We start from the raw sequence: 16,406 nt of genomic DNA, 5'->3' as shown, positions 1-16,406 counted from the left end.
TAACTGCAATGCCAGTAATGATACGGCTAAGCCTGTTCTTTTCCAATTCCTGTTATTACTGTAACCATGACAACCAAGCCTAACCTCAAACCCTTTCTTGTGTTTTCCCATGAAGTCAAGCAGGAAATGCTGCTGCCGTGGTTGGTGTCAGACACATTCATACTGTATATAAAAAGCAAACATTAAACAACAAAAGACGTGCACTGCATCATCCTGACAGTTTTCTTGGCAATATCGGTTATCTCGTGTAGCCACACAAGAGGCTAAAACACTTCTCAGTGGGAACGTCACAGAATAACAGAGAAGTGTGTCTTTTCCTTGTGTTGTCTTGAGTGAAGAGCAACACAATTAATTAAAATATCTCAAGGCTTCATTCATTTCAGCAATGCTTATAAAAACATTTACACTGAGTACACGTGACATTTTCCCCCCCGATTTTTCTTAACTCTTTGACTGCCAAAAACGTTAAATAACGTTTAGTAAAATCCTATGGAGGCGTGCCAAAGACGTTAAAAGACGTTTGTTTCAAAACAGAGGTGAAACTAACCATTTTCTATTGTTGATTACTGAAGAACGGAATAAGGTAGAAACAAACTTTTTCTTCCTGATAAAAGATGAGAGTCCAATCTTTCATTTGGTAGTATGTGTGTTTCCATAGTCCAAACACATAATTTTCTGTGGACCTTGAAAGATCAGTCAAAATGCTTAAAATTGGCTGGCACCCACGGCATCCCTTTTCTGAAAACGTCTGGCAGTCAAAGAGCTAATGTGAAAAAGGGAGAAATTTGTGCGTGTAGCAAATGTTGAACATGTTCAAAGTCACTCTTAACACAAGCCACACCGCAGGATAATCTGTCATGGTAATCTTGAATCAATAATCGAGTTTTTGCTGACTTTGAACGCCAGCCTTAAATTAGTCCTGATTATTTGTGGAAGGAAACACACTTATGGCGGCCGTGGCTCAAGGTGTAGAGACGGTCGTTCAGTAACCAGAAGGTCGAATGTTCGATGTCGTTGTGTCCTTGGGCAAGGCACTTAACGCACATTGCCTCCAGGGCTAATCACACTGGTGTATGGAAGGTGCGAATGTTTGGTGGTGGTCGGAGGGGCTGTAGGCGCACACTGGCAACCACGCTTCCGTCAGCCTGCCCCGGGGGCAGCTGTGACTTCTTAAGTAGCTTACCGCCACCACAGTGTGAATGTGTGAGTGCATGAATAATGTATCCATTCCATTGTAAAAGCATCTTTGAGTGTCTAGAAAAGCGCTATATACATCTGATGCAATATTATTATTACTTGAGTCACGATTCAAACCCAGGACATCTCCACTGTGAGACCGACGTATTACCCACTCACCCATATTGCATGTGACACTTCACATCAACAAGAAGGCAAACAAATTAAACCATATTTTTTTCTATTTCTGACTTTTTCCTCTAAAATTCAAATCAGATTTAATTTATCCCTCTGTGCCGCCTGAAATAATGGTGGCATAGTTTAAAATAAATGAGGCCTCCGTCTCGGCTGGTTGGAGTTGCATGCTAATGTCTTGCGTGATTGACAGCAGCTCGCAGATTGACGGCGTTACTCACCGCAGCCAGTAAAAAAAAAAGAATACGGCGGCGGTTACAAGTCACGAGCAGGCGCCATGTCACCTCCTTAAGATCAAACCAGCATCTAAAAAAAAAAAGCGATATTTGCGCGTAGCTGTGCGCGCCGTTTGATGCACCTAAGCAGCTTATTAGCGAGCTAGCCCGGAATGTGTGTCAGTGGTGCAGTTGATCCCTGCTGAATGCTTATTTGATGGCTCTTTTCGGCAACGTGCTTCATTGGGTTTTTTGTTAGATCATCTTGAGCTGATTTTTTCTAGGGGATGTCTTTGCTGTGCATGTTGTTACTGTGCAGGCCACGAGACCAAAATGCAAACAAACGCAAGGAACAACATTTTGTAATAACACACTAGGGACTGTAAATGAACAAGAAACGAAAAAGGATTCTACAGGGACAGGACTAGTGACATTAACGGGTATGTTCTAAACATTTGAAAGGGCTCCCAGGTGTCTTAATGGCATGTCTTTCATATGCTTTCGTCAACATACCCAAATAATGAAGAGTTGTAGCTCACGTTTCACCCCCTATTTGTGTTTCCAAATCTTATTGATTCAATGTTTTACCTTCCAAAAAAAACACACACAAAAAGTATACATATATACTGGAATAATGATCTTGTCTCGATTTAGTCACAAATGTACTTTGTAAAAGCACAGTAACGCCATCACTTGTGGTAATAAACATCCGATTGAGTTGCTTCTGCAGTGTTTTGCAGTTACCAAGTGTTTCTTATCTTTGATTGCCGCTAACGTCAAAGGCCTTGAAACAAAGTCTACATTTTGAACATCCGTGGTAAGGCGCTCTTGTGGGCCAAAGTTGAAACCTCTCATTAACTCTTTGACTGCCAGACGTTTTCAGAAACGGGACGTCGCCAGTGCCAGCCGATTTAAGCATTTTGACTGATCTTTCAAGGTCCACAGAAAATGTTGTGTTTGGACTATGGAAACACACATACTACAGTACCAAATGAAAGATCGAACTCTCATCTTTCATCAGAAAAAAAAAGTTTGTTTCTACTTTATTCCGTTCTTCAGCAACAATAGAAAATGGTTAGTTTCACCGAAATGCTCTCTTTTGAAACAAAAAACGGAGAAAAAGAGCTTTTTGTGAAACGATGTTATTTCATGCACTCTAGTGAATTGTACACTTCTTTTTGTCCATGAATGATGCCACAAACACCTAAATAGTGCTTTACTTCTGTAAAACGCTTTCACCAACAATGAAAAAGTATTTTTTGATTGCAAAATACGTTCATTTCCATTCAACAGTGTAACAATTTGACAAAACAATTTCGCAAACTATTTGCAAATGTGTGCAACTGTGGTACTATTTACAATTATGTGGATGTTTCAAATACAGTTTTTCTTTTTGTAACGCTCTCCTGCGTGCAAGGAGAGGGAGCAGGATTTGCACAACAGATTACTTTCACTTTCATTGTCCGTTTCGCGTGCAGACGTTACACTTTCTTGACGGCCTTTTTTTCCAGGGAATAGCGAGTAGCAGACTGTACACACTCCTCCGATGAATATGCATTGGACTCGGGGCACTCTTCGTCGTCCGATTGAACGTCCGCCTGAGCGTGCTCGGTTGTGCTCCGCGTTTTCCGGTGTCAGCATCGCTAGCCCGTGAACCTTTATGAGTCATAGCCGCCGCGTCAACGCTTCCAACTTCGCCGTCAACCTCGGAGTCACCATCATCATCATCGATGATGATCATCGTCGTCATCAATGTGCTCTTTAGCGTTGAAAATTCCCAACTGTGAGCTGCTTGCAACATTGTCCGCTTCCTCCTCCATCTAGCTCCGCCTAACGTATTCTACTGCCGCGTCAATGCTTCCAACCACGGAGTCACCATCATCATCATCATCGATGATGATCATCGTCGTCATCAATGTGCTCTTTATCGTTGGTCGATGCTTTTCGTCTTTGAAAAAAACGGCTCAGCGTGAGCTGCTTGCAACCGCCATTATGGCTTCTTCAGCCATTGTCCCCACAACACTCTAGCCCCGCCTCACGTCTTCTGCTGACACCCACCCGATCTTGTCAAAAGAGAGTCATCGCTGCCCTCTAGGGGCCAAAAATAGTCATTAGGCTCACTAGACCTGCTTGAAACTTTCAGGACAGCTCCGCAAGCCTTCCCTGCACCCGTTTCAAAACAAAAATAAAAAAAATGGGTGGACGTCTTTTAACGTCTTTGGCGCTCCTCCGTAAGTTTTTGCAGAACGTCATTTAACGTCTTTGGCAGTAAAAGAGAAACCTCGTTAAAACTTCTGAGAGCGTGGATGAACCCTCCACTTGTTGGTTTTACGCTAACATCGCTAATGTGTCAATTAAAATATTCTGCATTTATCTGACCTTTATTTTGTTATCAAAAATTGACAGTGTGCCTTGTAATGCAGTGTGGATGGATGTCGGCGTCTCGGTTCATCATCTTTAATTCAAATTTCTTCCCATTACGTTTGCGTTGTCATTTTCCTCCACATCTAATTGCTAGCAGGAGTCTATGTTTTTGTTTTACCGAAACTAGAATTACTTTCTGCTTCCGTGTTTAGGAGTCATGGGAAAAGTAGCCCGCCAGCTTCCAATAGCTCCTGTGACCGAGCAAAAAAGGGTAGATAATGGTGACTTTTTTACAGCTGTGACCCAAGATAGCATTTAGCTTTAGCCAAAGTAATAACACAACCACCGGTCGCCAGATCGACTAGCAATTTTCACATTTTTCTTCATGTGTCTGAGGATCCTCTCCTTAACTCGAAGCAAACGCCGTGGAGTTGCACGGCGAATTACAAACGATGAGACACCGTGCTACCCGATATTTCGTGTCCGGTCTGAAACTAGCATAATAGCGCTAAATCTATCAAATAAACATACTGTAGAATTAGAATAAACTATTTAACTACTATTGTGCCTCATGTACGAAAATGTTTTAAAATAGACCTGTTCATTGATATTGTACCTAATACAGTGCGCAAAATGGTTTGTAAAATACGTAATCACACTTTGCATTTGTTTTATTCCATCTAAAATCCTTGTACTATTTCCATTGCTTTTCCAAAACTTTACATAAAACATTATTTTTCATTAACTTTTGAAGGACCTAGAAAATGTTCAATTTCCTTAACTTTTCCAGGTCTTTTATGACCATACGGACCCTCCCTGTGTATATGTAACTTGCCACCAAATACATAGGCAAAAAAAACAAACATACAGACGCTCCCCTACTTACGAACATTCGAGTTGCGAACAACGGTACATACGAACATTTCTGCGCGTACAGTATGTCGAAAAATGTTTGGAAAGAAATGCTGTAAGTTAGATTTTGTATTGCGCGTAGTGCTTCTTTCCGCCGCTAATACCGACGATTGGCGCTGTGAGAGCTCATTGGAGGCTGAGCAACGTGGCGAGGAGGAGGAGGAGGAGGAAGAAAACGCCGGTCCCCATGAAGCAGGAAATAACTTTTGAAGCCGATTCCAGCGACAACGAAGAATCTCTCATGATATAAAATCCTCCTCTTCCTCCATCATCTCCTTAAGCATCGAGTACATCTTCCAAAAGTAAGTTAAAATTCATTTTATTTATCTTATTACGTACATGTACATACTGTGTGTGTGTGTGTCTTTCGCTCTCTCTCTCTAACATACGTAGTATTAAGTTTTTTTCAGTACAAACCAATGCAGGTTACTTGTACAAGCCTTAAACATACTTATATAAACCTTCAATATACTTATATAGGCTTTAAACATAAATTGTAATACAAAATATAGCACTGAAGCAACTTATGAACAAATTCACCTTACGAACGATCGTCCGGAACGTAACTCGTTCGTAAGGTGGGGAGCGTCTGTATACATATCATAACAATCTACCATACCAGAACATGAGGTGCGTTTGTGTCTTTGTGACAACAACAAGGTAGCTTCTGCAAGCGCTTATTGTAATTTGGTTGCATTCATTGCGCGCAAAAAACAAAGCGAGTGTGTTTGTGTTGTCCATTGTAGTTCCTGTAGCTCTTGTAACCATGACAACAACCAAGCCACAAAAAAATCCCTATATATCACAGTCCTGTTTAGGCTGTCTACTTTCCCCCTTAGAATTGCTGTACTCTTCCCGTGTCTCTTTTCAACAAGTCTTGTCAGCCCTGACCTGTTCCACAGGGGCGCCGCCATAATTGCTGCATTGTACACCTTTTGAGGCGCTGTTGAGTCTCAACTAGTTTGCTGTCTAAAGAACGGCAACGTGATGTCAGCTCGGGCTGCTACAAATTTACTTTTTTTTTTTTTTTAAAGACAAACTAACACAAGGGCAAGACCCAACCCTATCTTAGCTTACCATGCATATCACCACCCAAACTCTCCATTCCAGCAATTTTATAAACCTCTTCATTCCTAAAGTCCTCACAACCTTGGGTCAATTTTGTTTTCAATATTCTGCCCCAAATGACTGGGACATCTCGCCTGCAAATGATAGCTGCCGTATTTTCTTCAACTTCACCATTCAAATGTCAAATAGCGTATTTCCACTGGAGTCCAGCGCCGCACTGCTCGGCTCGCAGGCGGGTCCAGCTCAGCCCAACCCACGCACGCACTGCGTTTCCACCTCCAATGTGCAGCTGGGCGGAAGTAACGCATAACCGGCTGCGACACAATAGTCGAGCAGGAAACGACACATAACCAAAACACGGAAGCCATGGAGGACGAGGCTGCCCGGTATCGGTTGCTCATTCTGTTTTTTTTTTGGTGCTTCAGATGTGGCGCTTTTTCAGAGCTCGCAATGCAAGGATAATCGTCGCTGTGAAGAAAAGGACAATGTTTTATCGTCTGAAACCCTCGAGGCTATACACGCTAATAGCAGTGGGAGCGAAGAAGAATATGAACACTTGTCAAAAAGGACACGGCTGCTAAGTTGTTTCTTTCCCCCTCGCCAATGACCATTACTGATGGCATCACAGGACCGACCGCCCAATCAACTGCCGTGGTGTTTTACGTCATGTCCTAGGTTCGCTCTGAGCTTGCTCCGGCCCAACGTAGGCCCGCGAGCAGCTCTGCACGCTCCACTTCCGAGACGGTCAGCTGTAATGGAAACGCTCGCCAAAACCGTGCTGGCTTCGCACGGTGCCGTGCTGGGCTCCAGTGGAAATACGCTAAAAGGTTTCTATTATTAAGCTTTTGAGACATTCAAGAGCTTGCAATCGAGCCGCCACTCAATCAGAGCTGAAGAAAACATTTCAACGTTTGTGACATTTTTGTGGAATTCCTGTACAGTCGAGCACGCCGACCTGCGGTTTTGTGGCTTTGTCTCCGCGTCTGCACGCTCGGTCAGGTGGAATGTCGGGTGGTGGAGGGGACCGACGGGAAGATGAAATGAATACAAACGCAAAAAGCGCGAGATGAGAAGAGACAAAAGAGCAAGCAGATGTTAACTGCCCAATGACAGCAGAAGGGTAATTGCAAACTGACTGGATTCTTCTGGAGCCGTCTGCGATGTGTGTGTGCGTGTGTGTGTGTGTGTGTGTGTGTGTGTGTGTCTGCGCTTGCGTGCATGTGAGTGCACAGTGTGGCCGCAGGCAGACACATGGGAGCCTGAGGAGTGGTGAATATTACAGAGGAGTGGACCACAGAGGGCCCAGGCCCATCGCCAACAGACAGGCCCCGCTCATAAATCCTCTCCACACTGACGCCTTTTCTCCTCCATCTCTGTCTTTTCTCTCCTTCGACAGCTGTGTATGTGCGTGCGTGTGTGTCTGTTTTGTGTCATTTTCCGTGCCTTTGTCTCCTTGGCAGGGGAAGAGCATTGTGGAATAATAGCAATCTATCTATAATATGTACAAATTGTAACTTCCAAATCAATGGACTCTCTGAGCTCGTTGGGTAAACTGTCATTGTCTCCGCATTACACTACATGCAATAATCGCACTTATACAAAAGATCCGATTTTTACAAAAGAGTGCAAAAGATTTAAAAATGATAAGTGTACAGATGGCTTACAAACAAAAGGAAAAAACCTGCCTTAATGAGAGTGGAAACAACAACTGCAGATGCTTCCATTCAGAATCGAGGTCTTTTTTTTCTTCTTCATGAAAATAATGTGAATCACATGCTGAAGTTTAGTCACAGTCCCCAGATCTCATTCCAACTGAAAAGCTCGTCACCATTGCCACCACTGAGACAGCAAATTTAGAGGGCTATATTTTGGGACGTTGGCCTTCATCTCGTCAAAAGAGTTCCACATTGTTGTAGGAACACCAAGATGCGTTCAAGCGGATGGAGGATTCTTGTGGTGGCTCAACACCTCAACCTGACACTCCATAAACTATTGTCGTCTTTCTTTGACATTCACAAACTCGCAAATGAAAAACATCCCAAAATTCCAAATTGGATCTAAAGATGATTGCACTATTTTTAGCAAAACCTTAAACCAGGGGCCGACTGCATGCTGTGATAATCTCCTTCATCCGTGCTTGTGCTGTCACATTCAAACGTCGCTTATGCGTTAGTTATTCTACTGGACACTTGATGAGATGGGGACAGACAAGAGACGAGAGGAAGCGGAGGACTATGACATGCAACGGCGGACCAAAGCTGCAAATTTCACAAGGCCAGACAATACCTTCCGTCTGGAACTCTTCACTCATTTGTTCTATATTTTTGTCCGTCTCCTGAAAGCTTACCGATACGAACCACAGATCACTGTACCATTAGAAACCATTTCACATTCGGGATAACCCATTTACATTCGTGAGAAAACTTTGTGACTCCCACATGTGGTTATTGTGGTGGTTCAATCAAAATGGCGACGCATGGATGACGTCAATTCTGCTTCTTACTTTCAACCGTCAATAAAAGACAAATTCATGGCACTCACCACACTAACAAAAGTAGCCAGTTTCCTACTCACTCCAAAAGTGTGCTGCTGTGTTGCATCGCCACGTTTTTTTTTTTTTACATCTGCTTATAAACAAGATTCCTTGCGAATAGAGCATGCGCAAAACACAAACCAATGATACGTTTAATCAAGGTATTCCGAGTGTGTTTATATGACCAAATATTCGGGTTGGCAAAGGGATAACCCAGGAGTTTTATTTGGGTTTTTAAAAAAGCCAATATTCGGGTTTTTGTTGGTTTATTGACTCCATGTACACAGTCAGATCATTATATGTGTGTCAAGATAATGGGGGATGGGAGGTGATCTTGAGTGTTAAACTACGGATTCAAATAGTGAGTCGATTTCACCACCCTAGCTTGTATTTTACTTCACACACTCGACAGTGAGCTGAAAAAAAAGATGGTAAAAAAAAAAAAAAAAAGCCAATGTGAGCAGGGCTTCAATCAAGCTATCGCAGTGTTTGTCCTTTAGTGTTATCTGAACCACAGGTATTTTGTCTGTGACGATTCAAATTATTCTTGATTGCTTGAGAAACAGGGTTTTAAAAAATGTCTGGCACTTACATAGTCTTCCATACTCAAAGAAGTTGGAAAGACATCCTGTTCTTGTTTCCATTGTTGACGATACTCAGTGTCATTTCGAAGCAAACACGTGTTGGCTTGGGGACTGCACCAGACCAAAGGGTGGCTTGAAGTTCAAGTCGTAGAACTGAATTTGCCCTCAGCAGCGATAATACGGGGTTCTTCTTCTCTGTCTAAATTTACAATCCATTCCAAATCAATGCAGACGCCAAGTCGCATCAGTTGATATCATATGTGGAAAGTACCAAGACCTCCTCCATTAGATGAAAATAAATCTGAAATGGAGTCTAAATCAATCCACGTTTTGCGGAGGGCTCTTGATTGCATGTCATCAGAAAAAGCTGCACAAAGTCTTTGATAGTGACCTTTCATTTGTCACATGATGATCATATAAAACCGGTCGCTCTTTATTGGCCTCAATATCATGACATCTGGACCATTACCGTCAATTTTTATCAGGTTTAACACAAAAAAATGGGTTCGTTGGTACAAATACGCAGCAGCATATGCGTGCGGGTCTTTATCACAAAGAAGTCACAAAAAACACATGTTCCAAAGAGGAAAAGAGAAAAAAAAAAAAGCTTGCTGGATTGCGAGGTCATTGTTATCATGACCAGATATACAGAAATGTAGCGCCACCTAGCGAAGTCTGAAATAGCACCAAGTAGATGAGGTCACTGCAGTTTAACAGCGAGTGATTTTACAGAATTGCCGGCGAAAATGCGCCAGCGGTGCAACTTGAGTGCACATCAGAGATGGCTGCAGTTCTCATCCATTCACCTCAACTTCCTGCCATTTCTCTCTCTCTAAACGAGAGAGAGATCTTTTGAGCTGGCGAAATGTGTTGTGAGCGTCAGAAATGAGATTGATTTTTATCAGAGAGGCTGTAATTACATTGCCGCTCTTGTCATCGACGCTACAACAGGCAGGATCCTTCCGTCTGTCTGTCCTGTAATATGCCAGCATTCATGCCACCTGCTTTCCTGCACGCCACAAAGTCACATTCGCATCTCGCAATCTACATTGTTGCTTTTGATCATTCTGCAATTATACATTTGCAATTCTCAAGCTATCCTGCAGCCTTCAGGGCGCATTGCATCTTTCAGACAAGATGACTGATGAAGCAAAGGTCAGATCGGTTCATGAAGCTTTTCAACAAGAAATTCCTCGGTTTATGATGCTACCGACAAATGACATTTCAGGATTACAAATGTCGCACGATCCACTAGTTAGACGGTGCAAGAATACTGTATGTCTTCACAATAAGGTACACTCAGTTACCGCTGTCCTTGATATTTTTCATTTCATTGTTTTATATTTATTACATTTACTAATGTGCTAGTGAAGGCGAGTTATTGACTATAGCACTTGGTTGGTAACAAACGCCGACTTTTCGGCAAATGCTTTTTAAGGCAAAAAAGACCCGAAAAAATACACAGACTGAGCATGGACTGAAGCAGGTTTTCGTCCATCTCTGCGGGTCAGTACAGACAGTTCTTCTCAGTCCGGGTATTTTTTGGAGGCTTCGCGTCATAAAGCACTCGCCGAAAATGTGGGCATCCATCAACGACGGGGCCAACAAAGAGAGGGAAGTGCCTACCTCTGGACTACGGCACATTCCAACGTAACATATTTGGTTTACTGAACCTAGAAAAATATGTATGGATTTATACGTCCCGATAAGGTTAATTGGTCCACACTTGGCGGGCTTTGAAAATCAGAATTCTCAATGATCCAATACTCCAGGGATTATGTCCAAAATCCAAACGTAGGCAATATTGATTTTGAATGAATTCCAAGCCAATACATTTGGAGTACATGTTCCTTGCCACTGCCCAATTTTGAGTCTCGGCATAATCTCTAAATGTCAGAAGAAACTGAGGTACTGGGTGTCAATAGTTAACATGGTACAGAGTTCTGTACATTGCACATTCAATCTCCATCCAGCCACTCAATTTATAACCCTTGTAAAAATATACAGATTTTTAAATAAAAAATTTGAGAGATCTTGCACGAGGAAAACATCGGCAGGTGTGCTTACTGCTCTTGTGGTGTAATCGATATGATCAACGCAGCACATCATGCACATAAGGATAGAGGCATACATTGAAAATAGGAAATCTCCTCGTGAACTAGATGGCTGTTGTAGTACTAAGACTGACCTGCTAGAAGCAGAATGGTGCCACGGGGCATCCAGACTGCCGGAAAATACAATAAAGATGAAAGACTAGCAGTAGAAGAAGCTAGGCTAACTGTTATCTCATTTTTATTCAAACACTCAACACAACCAGTTACTGCTCTATTTGTATCTGGCTATCACTTCCAAATTAGCCATTTTTCCGTTTTACGTCACACCGTACAACCAAAATGCTTTGCAAAAATAATAAATTTTAGATTTCTTAAAGACAAGTTCTCTAGCTTATCAGTTTCAACTGACGCTTCAGCCTTTGTCAGAGCCGTCACCATTTATTGGCGTGACGAGCTTCTGACCAAGGTTGAAACATCAGCTGAAACTGTAGCCGGGTTAAGTCCGGTTCACATGGCGGGAAATTTTGCCCAATTTTAGTCCCAAATCTTCCCTCCTGACAAAGCTGAGGACACGCCGATTACCGGAAAGCCTCAAAAAGAAAATCTGAACAGATATCCCTGCTGTGTGTGGTGTGTTCAGACTCTTCTCGACCGCTCAGAAAAAAATTTGGGCCGCTCCGATCTCAAATTAGGGATATTCAACATCCGTTTTCCAAGCAGTTTGAGGAGGAAATATGACTCTGGACACACCCCACACCACAGGATAATGTTTTAGATACATCCGACAATTACTATCTTTGATCAGAAGCAGGATAGACACTCAAAATTTGGCCCAATTAGCGATGTGTGTGTACCTTTTCCATGCTTTTCCATCACAAGCAATGTCAGTGCAGTCGATGCTAAGGCTTGGATTCCAAAAAATACTAAGCACAGTTAGGAAAAAAGGCCCCATGGCTCTGCTTGTTCACCGGCCAGTGTGAGTGTCTGCCAGTTGGTCCACTCTCATGTTTGACATGGCGCAGGGGGTGTGCCGCGGCCAAGTCCATTGCGGCCGCCGGGCACCACGCGGGACATGTGACACGGCTCATTCCCGCGCGGCGAGAAGCCGACGCCACCAGCATGACAGAGGTCAACTCCTCTTCCCCGCGCCGGCGGGCATCGGCAACTCCCAATTAAAGCGCTGTGATTTACCCCCATCAACGGGGTCGCAAGGGGGGACGCGCAGACACATGTAGTGGCGTTAGCAAGCCAGGCACACGGTCGAGGAAAGAACGAGGAAGCGAAAGACCAGGAAAAAGAGAAGGAGATGGGAGAGACAGAAGGAAAAGGCAGTATTAATATTCACAGACTCCCAGTGCTTCCTAAATATTTTATCACTTCCAGCTGTTTGATGTTAAGGAGACTCACCAGAGAGCCCAACACACACACACACACACACACACACATGCAAGTAGACCTAAACTAATAAAAATGGATAAATGCATCACAAAGCCAAATGCAAGTAAATAAAAAACTTGCACAAAGAAAAACTCCGTTGAGACTCTTGAACGTACTTATGGACCCCTACAAGCACACGTATGCATGTATACACGTTCACGAGCATAACAGACAAACATGCAGTGAGAGACTGTCTTATTCGTTGAAAAGTCGTAACATGCAAAAATAAAAAAAAATCGATTTACAAAGATGGGCAGACACGCAAACTCTCACCATGACTACATATCGATCACGATCCCGTCCTTCAGAAGTTTGATCATGTTTATTCATATATTTACAGCTTTTATTTATTTATTTTGCGTATTCATTATTTTTATTTTTTTACGGGTGCTCAGTTCCGCGGGGAGCGGCGGAGAGTGTTCATCTTGTGATGAGAGGCGCAATTAATTCGCAGGCCAATCCCTCGCACTCGCTGCCTCCATGGATCCTGTCTCGCCCGATCCGTCCGTCAGGCCAGTTCCTTGGCTGTCTCGCCACATCAGCCTGAATTCCTGTCCCCGTCTAACACCCCGTGTCAGCCGGGTTTTCCCATCTCACCCGGTCTTATTCAACGTCTCCTCCACTCCTTTGTGACTTCCTGCCGCATGCACTCAACACACTGGCTAATAAGATGTTGGTGTTTGAAAATAATGTCTGACTCCCCACTCCCTATACTCTGCATTTAGCTAGGCTCTAAAAAATAAATTTGAAGATAATTAAATGAATTCTGAACTTTTCTTTCGAGTTGCATTTAAATTGTGTACGGTGCAACGGCGGTGGTAAGTAAATAGTTGAGTCGGCTCGCTCTCTGCTGATTAAAACCTGCGTTATTTTCCTTCCACCCTTTCAGCTAGAATACAATTTCTAAAAAATCCAGCAAAGATAATCTTCTTTATATATATATATATATATGAAGACTTCAATGATCAGCTGTAAGGAAAGAAGCACTTCTACAATACTTCCATTTACATTGCGGATCGCACATTGAAAATCAATAAGGTTGTGTTGCTCCAAAATAGAATAGTCGCTGAAAACTGCCACTGGTAGAATACTCCCAAGGACTGTGTAGTGATTTGACCTCTACGACCTCAATAATCACGTGTCAGGCATCATTAGAAAAGTGAACAGGCTTATTACGCTCAAATCCAGTCGTGAAGAAGATCAGCTCAATAGACACTCCTATGATTAAGGTTTGCGGTTAGGGTTAGGGTTTTGAAGATCAGTTAATAACAAACTTCCCTCTGAAAAAGGTTAGCTTTAGAGTCTGACATACATTTCATAAGACACATTGATGGCTAGGGTTTGGTTTACAGTTCAGGTTGGGATATGAAGAATTTTGTTCTGGTTAGGCAGTCAGAGTTAGGGATTAGGGTTGGGCGTTTGAAGAAAATCGTTCATAAGACTCACTTATGAACCAGGTTAGGTTTAGAGTGTTGAAGATTGCTTCACAGGAACCATTATGGATATAGGTTTAGAGGACCTGGTTGAGGTTTTGAAGATCAGTTCACAAGACACCTATATGACAAGGATTTTAAAGAAGATTATGTTAAAACACACCCCTAGGTATAGGGTTCGGGGTCAGGTTGTGCTTTTGAAGAAGTTCAGTTCACCAGACGTCCGTCTAAATAAGGTGAAGGTTTCAGGGTGAGGGTCGGGGTTTTGAAGATTGGCTTAAAATGCACCCTTGTGAATGGGGTTGGATTAAGGGTTAGGGTTTTGAAAAACATCAGCTCATCAGCAACCCCTAAAATTAATGTCAAGGAATAAACGGGGCTAATTGCTACGTAGGCTCTTGGCGCAAACAGGGACTGCCATTGTATTTTTGTCATCTGTCAGTGTTTTTCCTTTTGACATCAGAATGCAAAATGTAGTCCAAAAATGTCCTCTTGCGCCCACCCACTCTTTTGTCTCCATGGTCCAGCAACCTCGGTATTAATTAGGCCTCAAATGAAACACAATAAACCAGACTAAAGCCGAGTAAAACAAACACAGAACGGCATGCTGTCAATCCATTTGCCTGTGGTTTGAACAGCTTCCAGTTGCTGCTTACACTTTTTTTTTGTGGGGGTGGGGTGGGGGGGCAATTATAACCTACAATACAAATGAACTAAGGTCATACATGTAGTAATTTCATATAAGTTTCCCAGAAAAAAAAGTGCTTCACAAAACTTTCAACTCGCAAAAATGACTTATCTGACTTGGTCGACTTTTTTTCCCAGGCCTACTTTGAAATTTGAAGCCAGTTTTTTTTTTTTTCTTCAAGAAGAATTGCTCAATACCTGCCAAACAGTTCCTTGTTGTGAAGTGAGTTACAGTGCTTGTGTCCTGAATTTTTGCTCGCCAGTCAAAGCCAAAACAAATCAGATGAGTGATTTTGAAAAAACTCGTAGGTATGGTCTCTCTTTCGTCGAGGCACGCTGTATGACAGACTTTTGGAGACCCCCCTAAAGTAGGCATCCTGTCCGATTGTTACTTAATTAACCAGCTAATTGTTGGAACAAAGTGATCTCCCAAGAACAGAGCAAGTGGCTGACATTAATCCAGTGTACGCTGAGACTGATTGGGTGTTTTCATGTGTTGCGGCTAAGTTTGAGCCGCGTCCAACTTTTCCATCCGTTTTCAAATTTTTCCTTCCCTTTTTTTTTAATGAAGCTGTATTTTTAGTGCTGTTGCCGTGGCCCAGTGGAAATTAATATGCAGTCTGAATGTGGCGGCATATTGTGGATGCAGTCTAACTTGCATGGCGCTCTTATTATTTCTCTCCATGTCTCTGGCTGTCTGTCTGTGCGCCTCTGATCCATCTACCCCCTGTGTTCCCTAGCTTGTTAATCAGCAGATTGTTAATGAAGGCCTTAGTTCAAAGACACCGAGCAAGCGAGCGAGAGAGAGGGAGGTGGCACAGTGCGCTAAGATAGGGAGGAGTTTTGGACCAACTGTCTGTTTGTCAAAACATGTCCGTCCGTCTGTCTCTCGGCCTGTCTTCTCCTCTGATGTGAGTCCCACAATGAGCTCTCCGCAAGGACCACAACATAGCATTTGCTCTTCGGGTTTCTCTTTCATGTTCCATTAAATGTGAGCGAGCAGACAGAGAGACAGCCATAATGGATGAGAGGGAGATTAATTACATGTTTCTATAACAGAGATTAATTAGTATTGTTTAAACATTGACAGTGCGAGTTAGATGTCAAACATTTTTGGTGGTGGCACGCGCTGGCTGTTTTGACTTTAATGGGAGTCCTCACATCTTTTTTGCGAGCGTTCGTCAACCCCGCTGGCATAGAAAATTGTTGTTTTGCTTCCTATCTTTTCATGTTTAGTCGTACCCGTGTTAAGCTTTGCAAGATTGAAATAATCTTCCTGACATTTATCGCCTTTTTTTTTTTTTTTTCGCATAGACAAACCGCATCTCATGTGAGACAGCATCACACAGAAACCTCTGAAAGTGGAAATGGTCAATTTAGAAGCACTCATGAGTCAAAGCCTTCCCCTCCCACTCGGCTTTAGTGGATTCCTCAACACAAAAAGGAAAGCATACAGAAAAGAGAAGAGGGAAAAAATCCGACAGCGCGGCTGTGAAGAAGTCACACATCTGCCCTCAAAAATGTTACCACGGCCCCACTTTGAGTGGGTGACAGGAAAGGCAAGAGGGTGGAAGGCTCCCAAGAAAACCACATAATGGCACCACGGGCTGACTTCACCCTTTTTAACGGCACCATATTTCCCCAAAATCTATCAGCCTGAGTGTGTGGAAGCCAAATGGCAGTAAAAATGCCTCTGATGAATCCAAGCAACAGATTTTCTTTTGAAGGAGGCGTTGTCTGTTACAATC

The sequence above is a fragment of the Vanacampus margaritifer genome, chromosome 9 (genome assembly GCF_051991255.1).
Source record: "Vanacampus margaritifer isolate UIUO_Vmar chromosome 9, RoL_Vmar_1.0, whole genome shotgun sequence".
NCBI lineage: Eukaryota > Metazoa > Chordata > Actinopteri > Syngnathiformes > Syngnathidae > Vanacampus > Vanacampus margaritifer.
The sequence above is the reverse complement of the archived record's forward strand: the minus strand, read 5'-3'. Positions refer to the sequence as shown.